The 24,947-nt window shown below is 46.2% G+C and overlaps 1 protein-coding gene across 1 annotated transcript in view; it reads left to right on the top strand.

Annotated features, from left to right (window-relative positions):
- Window positions 1–24,947, top strand: part of SYNPR (synaptoporin) — a 101,449-nt gene that overhangs the window by 32,914 nt on the left and 43,588 nt on the right. The window lies entirely within an intron of this gene.

Raw genomic sequence — 24,947 nt, 5'->3', positions numbered from 1 at the left:
CGCTTCGTGGCTTTGTGGGACAGATCCTGCCCAAGCCCCTTTCCCTGGCGCTTGGCTTTAGTTTAGGTCTGGATTAATTTTAGCTGGCTTGAGTCAAGCATGGAGTTAAGCCAGGTTGAAACAGCCTCTGGTAGGAGGTGGTGGTGTGGAAGAGAAAGAGCGAGGGCTGCTTCTTCCACAGAGCTCACAGAAATTAATAACAGAATTCAGGTATTTAGAGAGCGCCTCGTTGCTATAATCCAGGCAGAGTCGCAGCTGAGTCTTCATGGCGCTTTGATTTTCCAGCTCAATCCTTGTAAACAAGTTGGCTGAACGAAGGATGCGGATAAAAGCAGCGGGAGCTGCTGCTGCTGCCGCAGAGGGCAGAAGGCAGCTTGCCTGGCAAAAAGCTCATCACAGCAACGGGCCTCCAAGGAAGCGCTTTCTTTCCAAAATTTTGGAAAGGATTTGACTTCTCCTTGGACTCGACACGAAAGCAGGCGTTACGTTTGGGTTAATAAGCACCAGGAGTAAAACCCGTGCACGTTTTACTGTCACTGAAGACATAATCAACTGGGCGTAACGCAGCCTTCGTTGAGTCGATTGTCGTTGGTGCCACGACGAAACGCAAATATTTATGACCTGAACGCTGCCTCCTCCATCAGTCAGAGCGCCCTTTCCGTGCTGCGCCAGGCGGGCAGGAGTACAGCAGAGGAGGCTTGTGGCAGCTAAGCTCTTCCCCCGGCTCCTCCCTGAAGGGCGAACAGCGGGGGCTGTGCATCTCTTCTGCATCAGGGCGTTAGGCAAAGGCAAATGGAAATGTGAGATGGGATAGTGCTGCTCAACAACGAGAGGATGAAGAACCTGGAGGTGACTTGGGAGCGGTGAATCAAACTGCTGCACAGAAAGATGCAATGCAAAGCCTTACTTCTATCAGATTAGAAGAATAAGAAGCGTAAATATCTTTTCTGGGCCCGCTAGGTTTTGACATCATGTGGTGTCACTCCATTTCAGTAGTCTCCGCCTTGTTTTTTTCCATGAATGCACAAACACCTGCTTTCGTGTCAAGTTCAAGGAGAAGTTAAATCCTTCCTTCAGGTTAAGCTGGAATATACCTCTGTTTGTTATAATGTGATGTTTCTTGATTGCATTTTCTAGAGGCTGCAGCTTCACCTGCTCCCTCTGAATGGAGAAGGGAACGACCTGGGCAGGAGGCAAAGGCTCTGCTTCCATCTGCACCACCCGGAGCAGGAACGCAGCACGCACTTACTCCCATTTCAGGATATTCTCACAGTTGGAGACCTGACCACTGCAGGGCATGTGGGGGCAGTGGTTTTCCTACCTTCCTTCTCCTCCCAAAGGGTTTGGATGTTTTTTTCCTCTAATTGACATGATGCTTGTATTTAATAACTGGCGCATTTCTGCCTTCTCGCTGCTAGACTCTTCCATAGCCTTCCGGGGATGCATTGTAGATTATATTATGATAGCTACTAAACGAGTTGTTTTCCTAATAGATTTGTAATTACTCTTTTCCTGTGAGCATTACATAAGAGAAGGTGTATTACTCATTGTGAATTACTCATTGTGAAAACAGTGAATTTGGGAGCAGGGTGCTTGATATGAGCAATTCTTTCCACAGCAGTGTGAGACACTTGTTTTTACAGGATCTCTTCTCATTTAGAGAAATACAGAGATAATCAAGATCTTACTTCATTTTGTCCATCAAATGAGTAATAAGTTTTCCATGTGATTCAGCTATTTCTCACCCTCTTAGATCTCAAGAGTTCCTTTAGTCCCTCCTCCTGCTCCAAGACTCCAGCCAAAACTATTCCTGACAGGGATTTATCTAAGCTTCTCCCAATATGTCCCATGATGGAGATTCCATAACCTCCCTAAAAACAGAGTATTTCAGTGCTTCAGTACCCACGACTGTTTATTTCCATGTAATTCATAGTGACAACATGCCATAAAGAAGATAGAAGTTTGATGTGGAAGACTGTCAGTTTTTGGAGAGTGTGCTTCAGCATAAGATAAGCTGAACAGAATTTTATATTCCACATAAAAATGTGCAATAGAGCACATACAAAACTCTTCAGTTTCAACCATAATTACATAACAGTATTACTGCACATATTGGTATAACCTGCAATATGAAAGTTTTCAAATTATACAGCAACAACTTCAGTTTCTAAACTCAAATGTGTGACTTGGACATAACTGGATATATAATAGCAGGTAATAGTAGTCCTCTAAAAATCTGAGTACTAAAAATAAATAAATTATTCTTTATTTGAGGGAATTTGAGTGAAATTGTAGAAATCATTGTCTAATAATGAAGCAGAAGTAAAAAGTAAATAATAACAGGCAGATTGAAGGAAGATGGGAAAACAGTGGCAACTTAGAAAGATGATTTCATCTCAGTAAGTCTTTAAGCTACTCATTGGTAGCAACTGGGGAAGTGAGAATCAGGCTGTGAATGTCCTGGTTCTTTTTCTCTTTTTCTAAGTATTAGCTAAAATTGATCATTGCTTGGGGGGACACGTCAAGAGAGGACATGGAGCTGGACGGGCCTTTGGGCTGACCCGATACAGCTGTTCCTCTCTGCCCCACAGACTGTGCTGTGGAGCAACCGGTGCAGCAGCTGGAGGTAGGTTTAATTTTCATGCACAGATTTCCACTGTAGGGCATTCTTCCTGCTCTTTCAGTCCTTACACTGGTTTTGCTTTGATATGAAAAATGTTTTCATGGTGCCGGACTGACACTGAGTGAAGGTGGGTTCACTTCTTGGCTGAGCTGCAGCTTTCTGTGAGATGCTGGGCAAGCAGTTTCTTTTTGCGCCTCGCCTGTAAATGAGGGGATCGCCTTTCCTTCCCTCTGCAGCTCAAGGCTGTTTCTCTTAGGAATACACCAGCCTCGTTGCCATGATGCAGCTAAGGCTTTGCATTGCATCTTTCTGTGCAGCAGTTTGATTCACCGCTCCCAAGTCACCTCCAGGTTCTTCATCCTCTCGTTGTTGAGCAGCACTATCCCATCTCACATTTCCATTTGCCTTTGCCTAACGCCCTGATGCAGAAGAGATGCACAGCCCCCGCTGTTCGCCCTTCAGGGAGGAGCCGGGGGAAGAGCTTAGCTGCCACAAGCCTCCTCTGCTGTACTCCTGCCCGCCTGGCGCAGCACGGAAAGGGCGCTCTGACTGATGGAGGAGGCAGCGTTCAGGTCATAAATATTTGCGTTTCGTCGTGGCACCAACGACAATCGACTCAACGAAGGCTGCGTTACGCCCAGTTGATTATGTCTTCAGTGACAGTAAAACGTGCACGGGTTTTACTCCTGGTGCTTATTAACCCAAACGTAACGCCTGCTTTCGTGTCGAGTCCAAGGAGAAGTCAAATCCTTTCCAAAATTTTGGAAAGAAAGCGCTTCCTTGGAGGCCCGTTGCTGTGATGAGCTTTTTGCCAGGCAAGCTGCCTTCTGCCCTCTGCGGCAGCAGCAGCAGCTCCCGCTGCTTTTATCCGCATCCTTCGTTCAGCCAACTTGTTTACAAGGATTGAGCTGGAAAATCAAAGCGCCATGAAGACTCAGCTGCGACTCTGCCTGGATTATAGCAACGAGGCGCTCTCTAAATACCTGAATTCTGTTATTAATTTCTGTGAGCTCTGTGGAAGAAGCAGCCCTCACTCTATCTCTTCCACACCACCACCTCCAAAACATCATGGCCCGTGCCCATCGGTGACATGTCCTCCCTCTCCGTAGCATTTCTGAGATGTCGGGGCAGTGCCATGCTCTCTGGAAGAAGCCCAGCACTGTAGCCACCTACCAGAGCTGCCACGCTGGAGTGGTTCATCTCCAAGCTCTGATTTCCCCATTCAGCTCATTTAATGATATTGTATCTGCACTCTGCTTGCAGCACTTCCTTCAGTCCAAGTATTTCTGTGGTTTCATAGCCCAGGAACTGCTTGTGCTTTATTCCCAGAGCTTCTGTATGCATTAGGGAGTACAGAGACTTCATGCAACCCTCTACTCATGCTGAATTTCACCCTTTCACAGCATTTTTATAACCTCAGAGCCCTGTTTTCAAAAGTGTCTTAGGCTTCAAAGCACCTTTGATTTGTAGTGGTTCCCAGCATGCCGTTATCATTTCTTAATACATTGCTGCACACAGGATTTGGGTCTCGAAATAGCATAGCTACTGAGAAAAGCCTTATCTGCTGCGTTTATTACAAAAATAATAATCGTACCATTGAAATAGTTTAAAAATGCAGGTTATGTGATGTCTCTGGTCACTGGAAGGACCTGATGTCCCTTTGGGGGGACCAAATAGCATCTGGTCTGATGCTATCTTCATAAACACCAATTTAGAAACAGGGTTAATGAGTGAGCACAGGAGCGAGCTGTTGCTGTGATAAGCACAACAGGCAGCAAAAAATGTGCTCAAAAGGAATCCTCTTTCAACGCTTCTTTACCTTTCCTGGGTCCAAAACTTGAGAGTGCAACTTTTTTTTTTTTTTTTTTTTTTAATTAGCCAAAATCTCGAGTGCAACTTTTTTTTTTTTTTTTTTTTTTTTTTTTTAATTAGCCAAAATCTCGAAGAATCCATGCAAGTCATCCCAGTTTGGAGTGGATGCTAACTGAAGTTTACCCTTTACGGGATAATATATCTCAAGAGGAACAAGGGAAAAACCTACAGAATAATGAGGTTTCTTGTGGCGTGTTAGTACCTCGCCCGAGGCCGGCTGGGGTTCGGGGTTTCCCTGAGCGCAGCATCCGCTGCAGGAGCTGCCTTCGGCTCTCCAGTGCTGGCCTGCGAAATGGCTGTAACCAGAGAGCTTGACCCATAGGCTTAGTAAATGCTACACTCCATTTTTAGTTTTTTGTTATTATTTTTTTTTTAGTAATGGTTTAAATAAGAAATAGTCTGTAATTAATTTTGCAGTACTTAGGGTATTCCAGTGGGCTGGTCAACGCCACTTGTTACACAAATAGTGGTCTGTTCCCCCATCACCTCCCGGCACTTACTGGGTGTAAAAGTAAGGGCAGAGTCTGACTGCTGTTTGGTTTTGGTGCAACTGGTTTTAGTGACAGAGAGTGTCGGTTCCCCCAAAGCCAGGTAAACGCGCTCGTTTGAATACCCTTAGTAACGCTGCCTCGCGGGTGGTGTGTAAGCCTCTGCATGTCCGAAGTTACGTACTCCAGAGCGTCACCAAACTTCTTTGTTACTTACAGTCCTGTTGTGGATGAGTCAGTAATCTCTGGTTAGAAACAACAAAAAGAAAATTTTAAGAAAATTAATATTAGACTATGTGACTTGCTGAGGGCTTCAGAGATTTTTTTTTTTTTTTTTTTTTTTTTTTTTTTGCTGCTCAGTCCTTCTCAAGGTTCAGAGAGGTACCTGCAGTTTTGCTCAACCTAAAATGTGAGCCTGGCTGTGACCTGGCTACTACAAACATTTCCAATTGTGCCCTAGATTTCCCAGGAAGATGTTGCCTCCAAACTGAGTGTTAAAATCATGTTTCAGGTAAGAACCAGAAGTCCGTTTATGACTAATTATTAGTTTTAACTGCAACTGGCAGGCTGGAAATTTAAAGATCCTGCCTGCATTAAAATGTCTTCAGGCAACGGTGGAACTTTGCAGAGCTCTATGAAACCTATCAGCTCTAATGAAAGCATTCGCTTTGATCTCAGTCTCCATTTTGGTTTTCTATGAAATTAAATGAAAGTATGCAAATATTTTAGAAGGGAATCAAACAGTTGTATTATAAATAAAGGGGCTTTTTATTTCTTATGGAACATGTTTTTGTTAAAATTGGTATTAGATTTAAAATATTTGCATGATGGAAGAGGAGAAAACGGGCATGTTAATTATGTGGATTTACAGCTACAAGGTGATTCTTGGTCTTTAAATGTCACATCCGATAATCTTCAGTGCTTTTTTTTAACCTGATGAGCTTAGTCTTAAAAAAAAAAAAAAAATGACAGGAGTAACAGACTGAAGAAGAAACTGTGAGCTGCAGGTGCTAGGTCGAAAGACCCCAAAGCCAGCGAGCCCCGGGCACGGGGGGAGCATGCAGGTGCCCAGTCCCGGGGGCTGCGCGGGAGCTCCTGCCTCCCCCGGGTGCTGCCGCCTCCGCCCGTCGGCACCCTCGGGCTCCGGGTGGGGGGAGCAGCGCGTGGGCAAGGACGGAGCCGTCTGCCCCGAAAACCGGCCGCGCAGGATGGCGGCGGCGTGCTCCCTCGACAGGCTCCTTGCGAATGGTCGGTTATACCTAAATATTACGTAGCCACGCATTCTACAGGTCATATTGAATATGATAATATATATAACCACATGCACACATACACACACAGATCTGTGTGTTTCATGGTTTCAAGGCTCTTTTTTACAGCTGCTGGTTCCTGCTAGGATTGCCGTGTTTTTAAATCTGTCCCAGGCCCTGGCGTTCTTTGGCTTGGATGCTCCCTACCCCTCAGATGGAGAGCAATTTATATGTGTTTTGTTTATAACTCCGTACTGGCCATAGTTTCGCACTAATAAAAAGGATGCTTTAACCTTAGAATGATTAACTTGTCAGACACAGCTTCTGAGCATGCACTCAAATTTGTCAAAGCTAATTGTGCATTTATGATTTCCATGAGAATTTGTATGGACAGATCAGATATTTGATTGCACAACCACCACATGTATTGCTACAAATACATACAAGCAGGTTTGCCAGGTTATATTTGGGCTGGAGGTGAGAACTGCTATATGCTAAAACCTTTAGGGTGGTTTGAATCAGGCTCAGTCTTGGTCCTTGACATCAGAAGGATGTTATCTTTGCAATACTGCTTAAACCTTGGCTAGTTTAATTTTATGCAGGGGTGCTAGTGTTAGGTTCCTTGGGCAGGAAGCTAGTCCTGTTGGAATATATTTGAATTTATTAATCGTATGTCGACATGGTTTATGACTTTTGATTGTCATGACCTTGTTTCTGAGTGACCTATAATACAGAGTGAGCCTCAATGAAGAAATTAAATTTTTTTTGAAACAACCTAGCAGATCTGGAGATAATGTGTGAGTTAAATGAGTCCGGCACAGTAACCCAGCACCGCTGTACATGATAACCACAGTCACTGTTGCCACAGTTAAAGTGATGACCATGCAGGTAGTAAAAGAAATGTAACTAATATACTCCTTTCCAGCAGTAATTCCATAATAATTATTTGGGGAACAGGTGCAGCATACATCTTAATGTTCTACCCAGCTCCATTTCGAGAAGATAACTGCGTGCCAAATTGTTTAATATTCAGTAAGGGGTGATGGAAGTTCAGCTGCAAATCTAAATCTTGCTCAAGCTTTGTGCAATACAGAAGTTGACTGTGCCTTGCAAACCCACTTGACGAGGATACACCAAGTGTCGAGTGGGCGAGCAGCGATTGATGAGCTCTAGAGGAACCAGCCACACCTGTGGCCAGGAGCAGAGCTTGCCTGGGAGTTCAGGGATTGCGACAGTGAAAAGAAACACCCAACGCTGAATGTCTAAGTCAGTGCAGGTGAGCTCAGCTCAACCACCTGAAAGTTTAAGAGACTGTCATTGACTAAACCTGTAGTCTTGTTCAGCTATTGCTTTTAAGGAAGGAAGGAAGGCAGAGCTCAAGAGGGCAAATGTGAGCAACTGGCATGCGCAGATGCAAAGTGAATAGGAGATGCACTTATCTGAGTTGGATCTATGTTTGCCCCTTGCTTCTGGTTCCTCTGTGGCATGTGAGCAAACCACTTCTGTATGCAGATATACAGTGTAGGACTGGAAAGTGCATAGGATATGCCCAAGTGACTGGTGAGTAAAGATATTGGGTGATCTTAGAATAATTAAATTGTGCTTGTATAGTCTGTTCTCTTTATGCAGCCAATGGAAAGAGATAGGCTGCTTTCTAAGGTAAATTAAGGAGTTACTTAGATGTTGAGGAAAATACCTGGAGCTATCTGACTTCCTGTATGGCTCAGCTGGGGAGGTGTGGACACAGCTTCACAAACACAGCATGGGGTGTGATTGTGTGAAGTCATGAGGAAAGGCTGTAGCTGTGATGTGGTAATCACAGACTGAGCTGAAGTAACGTGCTTGCTATAGCAAAACAGCTAAATAGACATGGGGCAGAGCAAACAGGGAGGGCTGCCTAATGGCAAGGCCAGGTGGTCCTTCCTACTTCACTCTGTGCTGGTTAGAGCATGAGAAAGCTGCATTTGGGGCTTTGCCCTGCAAGGAAGCAGTTATCAGGTGGAGCAGAGTCCAGAAAAGTGTGGCAAAAATGGTCTGGGAAGAGAGGCTGTGGAAAGGAGGAGCAGGGTGGAAGGAAGTTGCAGGGCAGAGGTGCTTCAGTCTCAAGAGGAGAAAACTGGCAGGAGATGAGATCATGGTGTCTTAGTTCCTCTAGGACTGCTGCAGAAAGGATGGGAAAGGGTAGTTCCCTGTTGTCTGTGGTGGCTGGGATGAGAAGAAATGGTATTAAGGGAAAATGTGACTTTGAGGATGGAGAAGCACTGGAATAACTGCCCTGGGAAGCTGTGAAGTCCCACTCACTGAGGGTCAGAAGTTAGATGAACATCTGCCATATCCAATGTGGCTGACCCTGTTGCAGGCAGGGGGATGGGCTACCTGGCCTCCTCTTGGTGGCACCTTCCAGCCTTCTTGCTGCAATATTAAAAACAAATTTTGCACAAAAACAAATGGCAATGTATTGCCTTTCTCCTGCAAGAAGGAAATGTAGGATGTGCCCAGGAGGAAAGGATGTGGAATAAAGTAGCTCTGGCAAGGGGCAAAGCGTGACTGAAACCTGAAACCAATATAATTATCACTTCTTTATTCTCTTTAAGTGTTAATAATAGATTTTTTTTTTTATGCTGTCAAGATAGCCAGCATTGAAATCTATTATTCTGCAGTGTAGCTCAAGCTGTTAATGTGCACTGCTCTGAGCTGTGTTTTGCAGTTATTTTCCTCCCCCTCTCAGAAGAGATTTTCTTACCAAGTACCATTATCCAGAGTGGAGCCAGGTGCTCCTGTACAATGCAATATGGTACTGCATAAATGAGTTTCTTGGATTCGGGAACAAACAGTGACTTTGCAATGTCAGACTTCTTTGCTTTCCTTCTCGACAGTAGGCAGAGCTGCAGGATGACTGATTATAATAATAATAAAGAAAAGCATGCTGTATGTAGTGCAGAAATAATAAAAAAAGGATTTGTGATTCCGAGTGGGATTCTCAGAGCCCATATCCTTGTCTGAGGAAGCTGGCAGTGCTCCTAGCCTAGTGCACTGCTGAGGTACATTGGTGGCAGGTCTCCCTCAAGCAGCTGGGCCAGAGGCAGTTGGCATCAGAAATGTGTTAGCAAGTGTGTAAAGTCAGTACCTTGGCATATAACACAGTGAAAGCTTGTCCAGTTTGTGAATTATGGTCCCTCCTACTTTTCCTCAGCAGGCAGAAGTCTGGCAGCTGCAGAGGGAGCTGGTGGAGTTGTTCTCTTGAATGTAGATGCCATCGCAGCCAGGATGGGAATGCCCTTAAACAGTCACACAGGCCAGTGGCTGTCTGCTTAAAATCAAAGCTAAATAAAGCCTGGGTCGTCTTGTGTGTTTGGAAGCCGTTTTTTTTTCACCTTGTAAGATGCTTAGCAGCCAGCGTAGGCAGCTGAGTATCAGCGTAGTTAGTGATCTGGCAGGGCTGCTGGGTTAACAAGAGACACTCCCAGCCCTAGAGGTCTTCCAACTTTAAGAAGGAAGATAGTCAAAGCGAGGAAATGTGGAGCCTTAGCTGGCTCATTAGTGGTTGTGTTCATCCCTGAGCCAGGCTCAGGGGATGCCTGCTGCTGGGCAGTGCCTGCTGTCCTCCTTACTGCAGGACAAATTACTGCTGCCGGTGGCCTGTAAATACCCCAGCTCTGAGTTGCCTTGCGTCCTCAAGAATATGGGTGGGCTGAAGAAAAGCAGTGTGAATCTCTCACATCTTGCGTCTGCAGCATGCATATGTTGGAGCTGACAGGCTACTAAGCTTTAGTCGCTCTAGGATTGCGTTAGCTTCTTCCTCTTTGTTCTTGTCCTAACATGTAGTTGAACATCCTGTGTGTGACAGTGGTGTGCTACTGCTCCCCTCTGCTGGAGTTACCTCGGGCAGCGTTGGCTGGGGCAGCGGGCCCCAGTGATGGGTTACATTGGGATATGCTTGTTGTAGGGGTAGGAAAGCCCTGTCCTGGCAGCTGTGAAATAAAAACATGGGAATTTCCGGGTAGGAGGGTTTTGGCCCCCGTCAGACAGGGAAGCGTGGTACGCATTGACCTATCCTCTGCGCTGCAAGTTTCTTTCTGTGCTTTCACTCAAGCAACCCTGTCAAGTCTGCTGTTTGCTTTCTCATAATGTTTATTATGCCTTCAAAAGGACAAGCTAAAATGATGAACAGTCACTTCAGCAGCTTTGCTCTTTTGGCCCCATAAATAATGAATTCATCTGGGTGAGAAAACACCCACCTCGACACAAACACACACAAAGCCTCATGGAAGACGGTAAGTAAGAGCACAGAACTTGACATCCAAATGCAGAGCCCAGTGTGAGTAAAATAGACCTGCTTTCTGGAGTGGGAACAGTGTTAGAGGATGGGTTTTGTGTTAATAAAGTTTGGAAAAGGAGATCAGTTCTGTTTTTTTTTTTTTTTTTTTTTTTTTATTGTCCATAAGTCATGTTGTCTTTACACATCAGCCTAAATAAGTTAGCTGTGACTTGAATAGCATGTAACTGGCTCCCCTCATCTTGGAGCCCATCTTGCTGCACTCTGGATGCAGGCAAATCCTTGGTCATGGGAACCTGATGTGTATAGAAACTTATTTGGAACCTGCTGGCCAGCTTCAACCCAACTGAATGGAGCGGTGGGTTTTTGAAGCTTGCATTTCTGCAAGTTCTGTAAAAAATAGATGAAAAATGCCTCACTGCACCTACTGCAGAGAGCTTAGTGAGGTGGTATAAGTGCAACCTCTTTAGATACCAGAGAATCCCCAGTGAGGAGCACTGAAAAGGCCGCTGCACTGCTGCGAGGCTTTGTTAGCCCCAGTGCTCGCAAACAGGTCACTGCATCCAGAAGTGAGAAGCTGGTAGCAATGTGCTCTGCTGTGGAGCTTAATGTGGCTGGCGTGAAGCGAGAGCTGGTGTCTTCTGCTTCGTTGGCAATTACAGTGGGTGGTGTGGAGGGGTGAGAGCTGGTTTGTGCTGGTGGAGCTTGTCACAGACCTGCATTTGATCGACTGAAGTGCAGAGCTGCCAGTGCTGGCCAGGGACTGGTGAGGCTGTTGGGATTTATGCTTTGTGCTCTTGCTTTGTCCTGATGCTTTCCCCTGGTTTCTTAGCAGTGCTAGCTCCTGCCTTCAATAATGTGCCTGCTTGCTAGTTGATCAGCAAATTGTGTGCAGCCTGACAGCAATGACCAACAGCTGCGGTCAGAGGCCACATTTCCAGTTTGGCTGTGGGAGCATGCATGAAGGAGCAAAAGCTGCAAAACAGGAGAACCTGATTTCTCCCCCCCTCCCCCCCCCCCCCGCCATGATGTATATTTGAGTTATGAGGTGGTTGGGCTCTGCTGTGCATCTTCAGGCTGGTTCTTCTTGGTTACAGACCTCAGGGAGCTGTGAGGGTTCCTTCTCTGCCAATGCTCTCAGATGCCTTTCTCAAGGAACCCATGTACAGACAGATTTTTAGCTCTGTCCCTGTTGGGAGCCCCTGGGGCTGGATATGCTAGGCAGGGCTCCATTGCTGAGCTAGCTGGCAATGCCTGCAGGCTGCCCCAGGACCAGGCGTCTGCAAACTGCAGATGAAATGTGCATGTTGGGAAGCTAGGTGAGACCTAGATGGTCCACTTGAGCAACTTTAGCAGTGTTTTGAGGGCTGGGAAATAGCATCTTTGGGATAACTATAACAACCAATCTCTTCTCTGAAAAGTAGCAAGGCAAAGTATACCAGTTAACAATAGTCCTTCAAACACAAGCGTTCCTGGAGAGTCAGTGCAAGCATGCAGCCAGGTATTTGATTTATGAAATGCTGATATTTCACTTCTCTGATCTTTCTTAGTTTGATTAGACCTGATAAGAGCTAGGGCATTTTCATCAAGTTAGATCATCTGCTTATGGTCTTGACTGAAGTGTTTCACAAGTTGGCTTCCCAAGATGAGCTGATCCTCTGTGGAGCTGGAAGTTTAGGGAGCTGGATGATTCAATTCAGAGATACTTTACTGAGCCACTGGTGGCAGTGGGGAGGAATTTCATGCAGAGTTTAAAGATACTGAAGTTCTAGCTTTATTGGGACTTGCAGTTCTCTTGTTTGCGTTGAAACCATAGCTATTTGACTTTTGTATAAATAGCCCAGGGTGTGGGGCTCTTTATGCAGACTGTCCTAGCAATCTGCATGCAGCAATTCTATTTTTTCTGAAACTCGGGCTTCCTATGGCAACTTCTGATCTGCCCTATTATTTCTAGTTTCACTTCCTGAGCAAATGAAGTGCATGTGATCATGCTGTCTATGGCTGGTTTGAACTGAGAGACCTGTTAGTTCCCCTAGAGAGGGAGAGGCTGCTGCGGAGGTTCACACCGAAGATGATAAATGGAAGTGAGACAGAAGAAAAAGTAAGAAGCATTAGTAATTCCCAAGCTGGGAAAAAGTTCAGCCAGAGCTGCTTCCTGGTGTCTGTCAGTTCCTTTCTCACTCCCCTTTAAATAACTGCTCTATATAGTAAAGAAGACTTGCATGTAAATGCAAATACAAGGTAATTTCACAGAGCAATCATTCCTGCAAACACTGCATTCATTACAGGGTGAAATAGTATGGTTAGAGAGATAATAGCAAAGAGGTAAATTGAGAGGTATAGGCAAAAGAAGGAAAATAAGTTTTCAGCTAAGTTTTTTGGCATGAAGTGGAGAGCTAATGATATGAAGCTTTTCTGGATGGCAGGAGCAGGCATTACTTTTTCATTGTGAAGGGCACTTGGCGGCTACTGTTGTACCCACCAGGCCAAGGAACATCAGCTAGCCTCGTGCGAGGGCATCATGCACTGCCATGAGCTGCCTGTTCAACTCCTGTCCTTGTTTGTGCTGCAGCCCGGGCATGCCAGCATTCCCAGGCTCCACCTCACCTCGCAGCTGAAGCTTGTGGTTAAAAGTGTGTTTGCCTGCAGAAGGTGAAGGGAGAGCAAAAGTCTGACAGCTAGACAGCCATCCATGTGAGCTAACTTCTGCCCTTGCCCATGGAGAAGGGGCTTGGGGATGTGCCTATGGCTGCAGATGTGGAGAATTACAGCTTGGGTGATGGAACAGGTGATGGCAGAAGGTTTTCCCCAGCATGAAGACCAGGACTGAGACGTACCAGAGTCTGTGGCTATAAGTGTATAAGTGAATGACGTGGCTTCCCTCACCCTGACTGCTATCACCTCCTGACTCACATGAGTAAGCTGTGGCTATTGGTGGACTGAGGAATGGCCTTGGTGGGAGCCCAAACTGAAGCCAGTACATGTGTAGCCAGAGCCCTCCTGCCTGCATGCTGTACCACAGCAAAGCAGTGGTACACACTGCCACACTGAATGAACACATTGGAAACGCAGAGACATCTACTGCACTGCAGGAGCCCTCCTCCGTCCGCCAGACCTGCCAGGTCCAGCAGGGAGCTGGTTACTTTGCTTTTCCCTTTGCGGGCAGCTGCTCCTGGCTGACTACTTACCCATCTGCAGCCTTCTGGACCAGCTGTGATGTCAAAAAGGGGGTATTTAGCAAACTGCTGGATCTGTCGTTTGAAGTAGATGGCAAATAATTCAAACTCAACACATCTTCACTGCCTTTTTTTTCTTTGGGGAGGAAGCCTGGTCAGGGAAGCTCCTAGAGCAAGCAGATGTACAACAAGTGGGAGCTGGTGCCCACGTTAACACAGTGCATTTGTTACAGGACCTGTTGCAGCTCGAGCATCCGTAATGTATGGAGAGGGTTAGCTTGCCTCACTTTCCTTTTGGCACAGCAATCAAAACAGCAAACTGCAGCTAAGATGGACACAGGTGGGCTGCTTAGTGTGATGGAAAATAATTAGGAGAGTGTTAGTTTTAGCATGAAATAAATAGGTTGTCCAGCTGTAGTCACTGTGGAAAGGAAGTTGAATGTTAATTAGATGCCAGTAATTATGGTGATTATGGTTTTTTTTTCCTGATTGAGTAGCTATTGGGAGTAGCTCAATTCACATCCAAAGTGACATGAATGACATTCTAATCACTTCAAGGAGGAAGGGACGTACTCTTTTTACAACAAAAATTACAGTAAAACAAAGCTACAGTAAGATAAACTGCAACAATGGCTTGATGTAATTGCACAGTTGCAGGGAAAATAAATATTGGGTGAAGTAAGAGAAAATGCTTTGTTTGGTGCAATACATCATGCTTCTCTGCGTTTCTGACTCCAGCAATTGTCTCAAACTCGGACACTGGGCAGAAACAGTCTTTTTAACTTTAAATATTGGCTATAAAAAAGCAACTCCCTAACTTTAGTTCTCCAGGACTTGCAGACCACATTTATCTTCAAGGGAAAGGGACATCTGATTTCCAGCCCTGTCAGCTCAGCCTGGGATCTGAATGTCAGTTCAGTGCCTGGTCATTAGTCATCTCAGCAACAAACTCCTCCCTTGCCCTCTGGGAGCTGATGCCAGCGGTGATACCTGGCAGCATCCTGTGGTGAGCTGGGGCCTCAGTTCTGCTCCTGTCCAGCTTGCCCCACCTAAGGAGAGGCAGTGCCACAGACAAGGCAGAATTTGCCTTGTCTGTGGCAAATAGTTGCTCCATGTCTGTTTATATAGGCATTCCAGTAAAAAAGTGCCCACATGTGCATCTGTTCAGGAACAGCTAGTGTGCTCTAAATTTACTTTTTCTTAGTCACCTTTCAGTTGTGGATAAAACCTCTTGCTCATGCTTGCCAGTCAAGAAGTGAACTCATTGCCATGCCAACCTCTGTGTCTGATAACCTAACCGACACGTTCAGTCTCAGTGAAACAATCTCAGGTTATCTTTGCTCTGAGCATTATTTGTCAAGATTATTTGTAGAATACATTTGCATAAATTCCCAGCAGGCATGTACTAGGCACTTGGAGTCTTGTTTTACCCTACTGGAAATGAGAGGCTGAGATTTAATACGTGGGAGAGCTTTTGTGCACTGTGTTCCAGTGTTTTCCATGCAAACCCAGTAAGTGCTCCTGGGGGTGCTGCATATCAAGAAGAAATAATAAACACTTGAATTTTATATGTACAAAATGTCCAGAAGCCCAAGGAGAATGAGCCAATTTACACAATCTTGCTGATGACTGGATAAGGACAACACCTCTGAGGTTTATGGGAAAGTTCCACTTAAATGCGTACAGCTGCCTAACTTGAAATGGGAAAAAATGCACCATTCCCTTCATTCACAGGAGAAATACAGTATTTCAACACTTGACCCTCCTGAATTTGGTACTTGGAAGACTCCTGCTGATTCAGGTAATATATTACCCCTTTTTTGCATTGGCTGTATTGTTTGTGTTCAGGAGTGTGAATGGCTTTACTGAGAGTTGGGACATACAGGATGTCCTCATGATATTCAGAGGTCAACAAGTCTTAGACAGAATTAAGCAGATGTCTGGCACCATGTCATGTCCACCACTTGAGTCTTGCACTGTCCTTGTCTGTCTGGACATCACTTGGATTGGTTCAATATGCCACCAAATGGCCGACCCATTACCTTTCTCCAGCTTCTCTTTCTCCATGTGGAGTTTCCTCAGTGGACTCTGGTCTTGTCACACAGGACAACTTACTGCTTTGGGAGCATTTCTGGGTGGTGTCATCTACGTGACCAGAAATGCAGCCATCACAAGACAAAAGTGTGAATGTTGAGTGTCATGAGGTGGGTACGTGAAACCAGCTCCTGTCTCCTGCATTCAAGGCTGTCTGTCACATGGTGTGCACTCATTGGAATTAGCTGCATTTTACTCCTATGATGAATGTAGTCATGTGACCAGGGAAGGACTGCAGGAGTCCAGGGAACTGGAGCAGGGAAGAGTTGACTGGTGGAGAGCCCCACATCTGGGAACAAGTATTGGGCTGGCAGCTGGCTAAAATGGTTGGATGTGGCCTTTGGGCTCACTTTGAGGCACAAAGTGCCAACGTAAATGGCTCCCCTCTCAGCTGTAAACACAACAAACCTTGCATTCCTTGATTACTTGCATCAAGGATACAGGAAGTAGATGGCGAGATGAATGCATTACTTGCATCTGAAAACCCACAGCTAATTAGATGTTATCAAAGCTTTTTTTTTTCTCCCCCCTTAACTAATCAGTCAGAAATACACTTTTACCCTTTCATCTTCAGTGCTTTAACTCTGGGAGTAGTCAGACCCTGCATGCATTTTCATGCATACTCAAAGCACTGAGAATCTGAAAGGTGGGCTGGCCTTGAGTTGCATGGAGCTCATGGAGTCTGTGCTCTCCTCTCTCAGATCCCTCCTCACAAATATGCTGCTGACTGGTGGGAAGTTGTTAAAATGCACTGTGTCACATCAGGAGGAGCATAGAATAGCCTAGGACTCTTTTCTTGTCCTTTGAGGATGAAGAGCTGACAAATCTAAATGGACATGTGCACTAGAGTCTGATGGAGATGGGAGAAGATCAGAAGCCCTCAGCAGCATTTGAGACTTGGAAGAATCAGTCCCCAGGGATGTACTTAGATATCAGGGCCAGGGTTTATAAAAGTGATTGTGTGCTCACTGTGAGGCCCTGGCTGAAAATCCAGAGAGGAGTTATGCATGGCCATGCTCCATGAGAGGCAAAGCCTATGCCACCAAATCTGTTCTAGGTCATCTGAGTTTCTTTGCATGCTGTGTGTTAACCAGCCCTTCCTTCTGCATTTTTCTTTCCCTGCCCATGTACCTGGTTGCTTCAATTTTCTTATTCTGTGTTTTACTCGTCTCGTACTTGGACACAGTGTTAGAGAAACATCCAGGGATAATTCTGATGTCATGATGTTGGGTTGTGGGATAGGGACTTTGTGCTGACAAATAGATCAGGGACTGGCAGTTCAGCAACAAATCCACCTGCAAAGATGACTTTGGCTTTTAACCTCCTTTGGTCACGTTAACCTTCTTAGCTGTGTAAAGAAAGGGTAAAGCAGTGATTACCCTGCCTTGAAGCCCATATGGGTCTGTGCAGCTCGAGGAGGAGAGCTACCTACTCTGGAGGTATTTCAAACCCCCAAAAGGCTGAGGATGGGCAGGCTTGGGGAGAGGGCAGGTGCAAGTTTTCTCAAGGTAGACTGAGTTTCTCCTCACTCCGCAGCTTTCTGGGCAAGGAGGTTCTTAAACCTGCAGCTTCCTTTGCCTGAAGCAGGGCTGGTTTTCTCATTGCTGGCGTTTGTGCAATGTTTCTATTAAATCTGAGAGCATGCTGAGAGCTATTTCCAGCCCTGACAGCACCCCAGGCCTTGCTGGCTCTGGGGTGTCCTCTTCGTAGTCTCACTGGCTACAAATTGTGATGTCCGGCTCCTTGGAAGCAGCCACACATGGTGCCAAGACTCCTGGGGAAATCTCCACCGAGCACCTTGCGCCTGGTTGCTCTGGGGCTCTCCAGGCTGTGGTTCCTGGGAATTCTCCTGCTTTACCTGAGAGCACCCCGTGGCTTCTTGCCAGCCGCCTGCAGTGGCATGAATGATTTTCTGTCATCTTTTGTCTCAAAACCGTAAAGCGAATAAATTGAAGGAGGGAGAGAGGAAGAAGTAATGTAGCTCAGGGAATTGCTGTGTTGCTGTAGAGAGCTTCACTGAGCACACTTATGCTCTCTGTGTGCACGAGGCAGCGCAAACAGCCTTTTTCATCTCGGGATCCCCCTCGAGTGCTGGTGAGGATGTTTCAGGCTCACTCAGGAAGCAATGGCTTCAGTGCAGCTAAAAAGCGTTGTCCCAGTTCGCTGGGGCTTATTGAATGCTTGTTCTTCTATGCTCTGGGGTGATGCATGGCAAGAGCATTTTGCACAGCTTTTAAAACTACCTCCCCACTTTTGTCACTCATGGATTGATGCAAAGTGTTGTCTTCCTCCGCAGGAACAGCTCCTGGTGCACCCAGCATGTGGACCAGGCATCTGGACCATGAGTGAAGGAGCTCATGGTGCCACAGCTCAGTGTGGTGTCACACGGCAGTGGCTCATAGAGGCAGCATGGTAGAAGTCATCTCCCCATGGTTTCCATTGGACCTGGTGGTGCAGCCACCGTGGGGTGGTTGTTTGCCCATCTTGTACTATGGGGTTGTGCAAGGGGCCCTTCAGCAGAGGCAGCTGAAGTGCTTCCGAGCTGCATTTGGGATGTTGTGGGGCTCCTGGGTGGTTGCTCTTGTCTGCTTGGCTCCCACCTGCTCTTGAGGGCAGCAGCAGCAGCACTCTCTTCTGCCTGCTGTGGGACTTGCAAGAGCTGACTTGGATGTGTGCAGAAATCCCCAGGAGTGACCTGCTAGCGGGAGAGCGAGGAGCCCTGAGTGCACCGGGAGAGCATCTGCTAGCCTTTCAGTTGCTTCTGGCTCCCTCCTGATATCCATATGGATATGACTGTGGACCCTCATGCAGAGACATAGCTTTGGAAGATGTCTTGATTTTGTTTTTTTGGTTTTTTTTTTTCCATCTCTTCCTCATTCATCTCAGCAGTTTCTGTGCGTGCCCACCAGAGAGCAACACTGGCACAGAGTTGGTGTCTCCAACAAGGCAGGGACAGTCTGGGCCCAAGACCAAGTCAAGATCAGCACAGAAATGTGCTTTGAGAGGAAGCTGGGGAGCGAAACAACTCCTTGCTATTTTTATCTTTGTACTAGCCTAGGGATTTCGATTGACAAGATTAGTTATGAAGGCAATATGAGTGTATCTGAGTGAAATAACACAACTTCTGTGGGAAGTGGACTAAAAGAGGTAATTATACAGTAGTTTAATAACAGTGTTCTGCTGGCTGGGTAGCTGAAAACTTGTAGCTGACAGTAATTAGTTTTTTTTTTCTTCTTGTTAAATAGTGACAATTAGAATGGGAATTCATCTAATTCACTTCTATTCCTTGCTGTTTCCATCATCTGGTGTGTGTCCATTTGGCCTTCAGATTTTTTATATATATTAAATATATAAATTTTAGTGTCTGGTATTGAAGACATGCAGAAGGAGGACTCAAGATGGAAAACAAGCGTGGCAACAAGAATAAAGGGATGCCAGTAGCACTGGTCTGAGCATCAGAAGTCCAGAGGATGTTTGGATGGTCTGTGAGGGCCTTCCTGATTGATTCACTCTAATTAATGGCCAGCAATTGTGCTAAATCATTTAAGATTTCTAACATCAACTCATTTTTATTGTAATGGAGCATTCTTTTGCCTACCCTTTACTGTAATACACCATGTATGAATAAACTATCATGGGAAGGAGAGGAGGTCTCCATCATACAATGCAGTTTCAGCTGCCCTGTAGCAATGACTTCTTGGGCCTTGTTCCCACCTCAGGGGCTGTACTAGGGTGGTAGCATCTGTGCTGGAAGGTGACAAAGGGGTGGACTCGTGCTAATCTGAATAAGAATTTGGGCAATACCTGCAGGTCTGTGGGGCCGCTTCTCTCCCAAACACTACTCCCTGTAGCTTGTGCACTGTGATGTACCCTAGTGCATAGGCAGGTTACATGATCCTTCTCCTGTGGTTGGCATCCCAAGTGATGTTGTCAGCTACCCTCCTTTCAAGCCCTGTCCTTCCTTTTTCATGTCTAGACAGGTTTAAGTGTTTGTTTTTTTTTTTTCCTTGTGCCATAAAATTTGAATTACTTTAACAAGTGTGTATTTCCAAACTTGCAGAGTAGAACTTGATGAGCCAGCAGATCTGTGGCATTTCTGCTGCTTGTGATCATAGCTTGAAAGTGCTACGAGGGAAAAGCTCTTGAGTTTGCTCTCATCCTTGAAAGCTTGAGATGAGGTGTTTGGAGGCTGGAAGTGTTTTTTCTCTTGTTCTCTTTTGTTTTACGGTGCAAAAGAGCCAGGTGTAATAAATGAGATCTTGGTCCTGATATGATGAAGTGACACAAGGGATCGAGTACAAGGTTGTGTTTTGCAGCTCTACTCATGCCTTTTGGGATCTCTGACACACACACACAGTAAATACTCTCCTCTGCGGCAGCATGCCCAGCCTCACAGCAGAGCATGTTTTTTATTACTTTTCCTCAGCCATGGCAGGAGCATCACAGTTTGACTTCATGCTTATGTTTTAGCTTTAAAACACCCTGGAGATGCCCAGAGCCATTAGCAGGGCAAAGGCTACCTCCAGGTATGTTGCTACACCATTTGCTTTTGCTTGTTGACAGCAATACACCATGCTTTTGGCAGATGCAAATGCTCCAGATGGCTTTGAGAAAAGTGCAAATGAGAGATTTGAATCTAGCCTCTCTTCACTTTAATAAATCTTGTTCAGCTCCCCAGCAAATCCTTTCTTATGGGGCTTTTAAAATATATCGCTCTTCTCCTACCCCGACTCCATACCTTGAGCTAACAGCCTTTGGTTTACCCTGTGCAGTTGCGGAGGGGGGGGGGGGAAAGCCCTCCTGGTTGTTGCAGTCATCTGCCATCCAATGCACATGCCTTCCAGCATGTTGTCCCAGCTCAGATCATTGTCTGTGAAACTTGGGTGTAAGCTACTCATGCAGGAGGTCAACCTGGCTTGGTGCTGGGGCAGGTGCCAGCTCTGCAGCCTTGAGGTGTGGCAGGTGGGCAAGGCAGCAGCTCATAGGATCTCAGCACCCAGCTGTGCACCAGTGTGGTACAGGCCTGCAGCTGCTGGGCTTTGTGTGTGGCTGAGAAAAATATCTGTTTGTGCCCTCCATTCCCATGGGCCAGATCTAACTGTGGTAGGGGCAGCCTGTGGCTCGCAATGCTGGTGCTGCTGTTGGGCTTTACCGTCTCCCTAGGCAGTTGTTGCCCTTCTGCAGGGCTGCAGTGCAAGAGGAGGGAGTCGCCCTCTGGGTTTGGTCCAACCTGTGGGCCACTGATTGGACCTAAATTTGGCTTTACAGCGAGGAGAGGGAAGCTGTTGTCTCCCGCAGTAGCGCTATCTGGGATGGCATGCGTGCTCCACAGGCTGGGATCATGAGCTAGTACAGCCTCTCCCTAGTGCCCAAGTTACTACCCTGCATTAGCTTATTCCAGCATATTTCTATGTTTCAAAATTAGATCCATTTTGCAAATTGCTCCACACTAGCAATTGAATTGAAGTTTTTTTTTTTTTTTTTTTTTTTTTTCCCTGCACTGGAGTAAATCAGGAATAAGTCAACAGAATCAAGCCCTTAGTCCTTTCAGCAACATGCTCATTTAAATTGGATGCAAGAGGGTGTCTGTGTTTACATTTGGCCTGCCAAGAATCTCTGTTTCAGAAACTGGCTTACATAATATGTCAAAATTGGTTTACTCATTAACATTGCAAACTGCGTGAAACAAGCCACAGATTGATAAACTCTCGGCAATATTTGCATCCTGAGTCGAGTGGCACGAGGGGGGGGTCATTAGGAAACGTTCCATTTCTGTGAGAAAAACAAGTGGGTTCCAGTTATATCTCAGACTTCGTTAATTTTGTGTCTTCCCAAATTTAAACAAAGATTGAGAAGGAAATGTGAAAATCTCTGCTGGCACCCAAGCAGACTGTTTTAATACATCCTGGGCTGTCAAGTTATTTGTGGCAGCTGTTCCACATTCATTAATTACCTGCTCCCATGCTGCTGCTGGCCAAGGCCAGGGCAGAGCCCCAGCCCTTCTGCCAGCCTCCAACCTGCTCCTTTGATATGTATTTTCTCCAAAGCACTGAGCTGAGTGTGGTTGCAACAAAGCAGTGGGCCACTGTACCACACACTGAAGAAGTCCAGCTCAGGTCCCTCCATGGTGCAACCAGTAAAGTAGTCAGTCCCTGTTTGTTTGCACCATAGTGTTCATGATTTTAGAGGTATCTCTAAAGCTGGAAGTACACGTGCAAGCATTAACAGGGCTCTGGGGGTAGTGGTAATATAAACAAGTATGCTAGCATTAAAGTGTCCGTGCAATGCATCAGTAGGAAAGCATGAGTTAACTAATGCTTTTGGGTTTCCTACATACCCTGCCCTTTTGTCCCTCCAGGTGAGCAGTGGGTGCACAGCTGTGGGTGCCTCCAGGGTAGGGAAAGCCAAAGGCGGTGGGGAGCCAAGAGGGAGGTGCCCTATCTCATGCTCTTCTTGCACGGATGCCTCCTGCGAACACCACTATCCCAAGAGAGTCAAAGCATTCCCACCAGGCTGCCTGTTTTTGGTCTTAGTGTGTCTCTATTACCTGTGTTGGTCATGAACCTCCTGCAAGCAGGGATTAAGTCTCTTCAGGCCCTTGAGTGATGTAGCAAAGCTGGCAGAAATCTCCTGGATATGTAGAGCTTTGCAGCAGTATCTAAAGGAGTTCACAACCCAAATCCCATGAAGCTTTTTAGTCTGCTTTGAAACTCCCAACTTAAAAACCAAAAGTAGAAAGCTCTGATACAGTATTGAGAGAGACATGTCAAAACAATGCTGGCATTGGCAGAGGCTGTTTTTACGCTTCGGGACGTTGAATGCCATATCCAATATTTCAGATGAATTTTTGCAAAGCAATCTAATAAAGCAGAAGAATGCACCAGCCTGAAATGCTGCAGGATCCGCTGCTGCAGCCTGGCACGAGCATTTTGCTTCATCACCAAACACCAACACGTACACCTTCAGCAATGTTAGACTTGATCCGTTCACGAAGTGTCACTAGTTCGGAAAAACTCAAACTCTGATCTCTTTGTATTATGGAGCCTGTGTGACAGTACTGCTTGGAGGAGCTATGCAATAAGATGGGTCATCGCCTGCTGCAGCCCGTCATGCTCTGGCTACACTACTTCTTCCACCACATCCTGTGCAGCTGCCAAAGTGGGCACCACTTCGGGAGGGCTCAAAGATGGTAGCCTGCAGGGCATGTCTGCAAAATTACTTTAATGGGTTTAATGGGTGTTTTTCAAAGTTTTCAGAGGACTTCAGTGGGTTTTTCAGTAAAAGCAATTGTGTAGCTGTTCATAATCTAGTGATGGAATGGGAAGGAAAAATAAAACAGTCTCACTAGAAAATGAAGGTGGGAAGTGTGCTTGCATTTCCCTTACCCACACACCTTGCATCAAATCACTGGTTACCATGTGGTGCAGCAAATTTCAGTGCCAGCTGGAAACCTGAGCTGTTCCTGAGCTCTGTGAGAAAGACCACAGAGTGAGTCGTCCCAGCTAGCGAGCTTCAGTAGGCTGCACATCCACTGGCTGCCCTCAGCAAATATGCAGGAGTATAGCACAGGATGCTCAGAGGAAAGAGAGCTGCTCTGAGGGACTTGGGAGAAGCTGCGTCACCCCTGGGCAGGCACAGCAGGTGGTAAGCTTGGTGTGGCCCTTGGTCACCTTTGCACATGGCTGACTTTCAGGTCATGTTGCTGTTTCAGTCTACGCTGTACTTGGTTATTCTACTGGCTACTTGGCATGGCAGAGCCATGGTGGTGGGTGGACATGTGATGAAAGCCTCATGTTTTGTGGCCCTGTTAATTGTATTGCCACAAATACCTCAGTATAGCTGTGCTACAAAGGAACTTCCAAAAGATCTTCCAAAACCTGCTTTCTGGGCTCCCCTGTCTTCACCTGAGATGGCAAGAAAAAAGTGTGATGTGTGAACCCTGTGCTCCAGGAAGAAGACCTGGTTGCCAGGACTGACCAGGCCACGCCTGACTGAGCAAGGCTTGTATTATGGGAGCATGCATTTCCCTTGCAGCTTGTATTATGGGAGCGTGGCTGCTGAGTGCAGTTATTGCATGTGCAAGGGAAGACCTCCAACAGTGTCACCTGATCATGGCACAGGCCACCATTTTGCTGTGTCTGTTGCAAACGCGGGGCCACTATGTCACAAGTGGCATCTTTCAGCATGGCAATGGGACTCGCATTTGTAGGGAAGAGACCTAGAGCTAAAATGCTCACCCTTACAAAAAGAAAGGCTTTTTGAATATCTTTTGTGCTTGGGCTGTGTTTGCATCGGCACCTAGAAGTGCCAGCCTAGAACAGAAAAATTGAATTATCAAACGAATTCAGTCTCCTTTGCTTTGTCTTCAGGATGTTCCCTATTAATTCCAACACTCATATCACCATGCAAATCCCAAGGCAGCCAGAGAAAAGTGAGTGTGCTCAAATTTTGCTGTGTAGAGAACTGTTGTCATCCAGCAGGTGTTTCTGTATACCAGCGTGTAATGTCTGTCTGCAAATAAAAGAGAAAGTTCTACTGAATTCGCGTTGTGTTTTATCTGTTGAGTCACAAGCATTTGCATGTATTTCTTGTAGCATGTAGAAAACAGGGTGAAATGCTGAGGGATGATAAAATGGCATACGAGGTGATTCATGGTCCGCGTTATGTCACGCAGCTTCAGGGCAATGGGCTCGGGATGATGACTCTGGATGGGTAGTGGGAGAGCCCCACAGCCTAAGCCATGAGCCAGGCTCTTTGCAGGAGGAGAGGGATCTATGCATTCGTTTTGTGCTCTCAGAGTGCCAAAGTCCTGAATGTGGAGCAGACACATGAGACCAACCTAAAACCTTTCTCGGGAGGAGGCTGTACAGGGACAGGGGTTTGGGTCTTTGTGCAGCTGCCCAGGAGGGGTAAATGTGAGATTTCTCCAGGGAGACAAAGAAGTATCACGTAATAGACAGGAACTAATTTTCTCTGCTTCTGGAGAAGATCTTTCCAAAGATCTTTGCCACCTGTGTATCACACTCACAAGCAGATGCCTGTACATCTGTGGTGATGAGCATCCTGTCCTGTATGTTCTCGTCCCCCTCTTTCCAGCACAGAGGCATGCAGCAAAGGTTTGGTTTGGGTAAATTAACTGAACAGAACTTACCCCCCTGCTCACAGAGG

The sequence above is a fragment of the Rhea pennata genome, chromosome 12 (genome assembly GCF_028389875.1).
Source record: "Rhea pennata isolate bPtePen1 chromosome 12, bPtePen1.pri, whole genome shotgun sequence".
Lineage (NCBI taxonomy): Eukaryota > Metazoa > Chordata > Aves > Rheiformes > Rheidae > Rhea > Rhea pennata.
The sequence above is the reverse complement of the archived record's forward strand: the minus strand, read 5'-3'. Positions and strand labels throughout refer to the sequence as shown.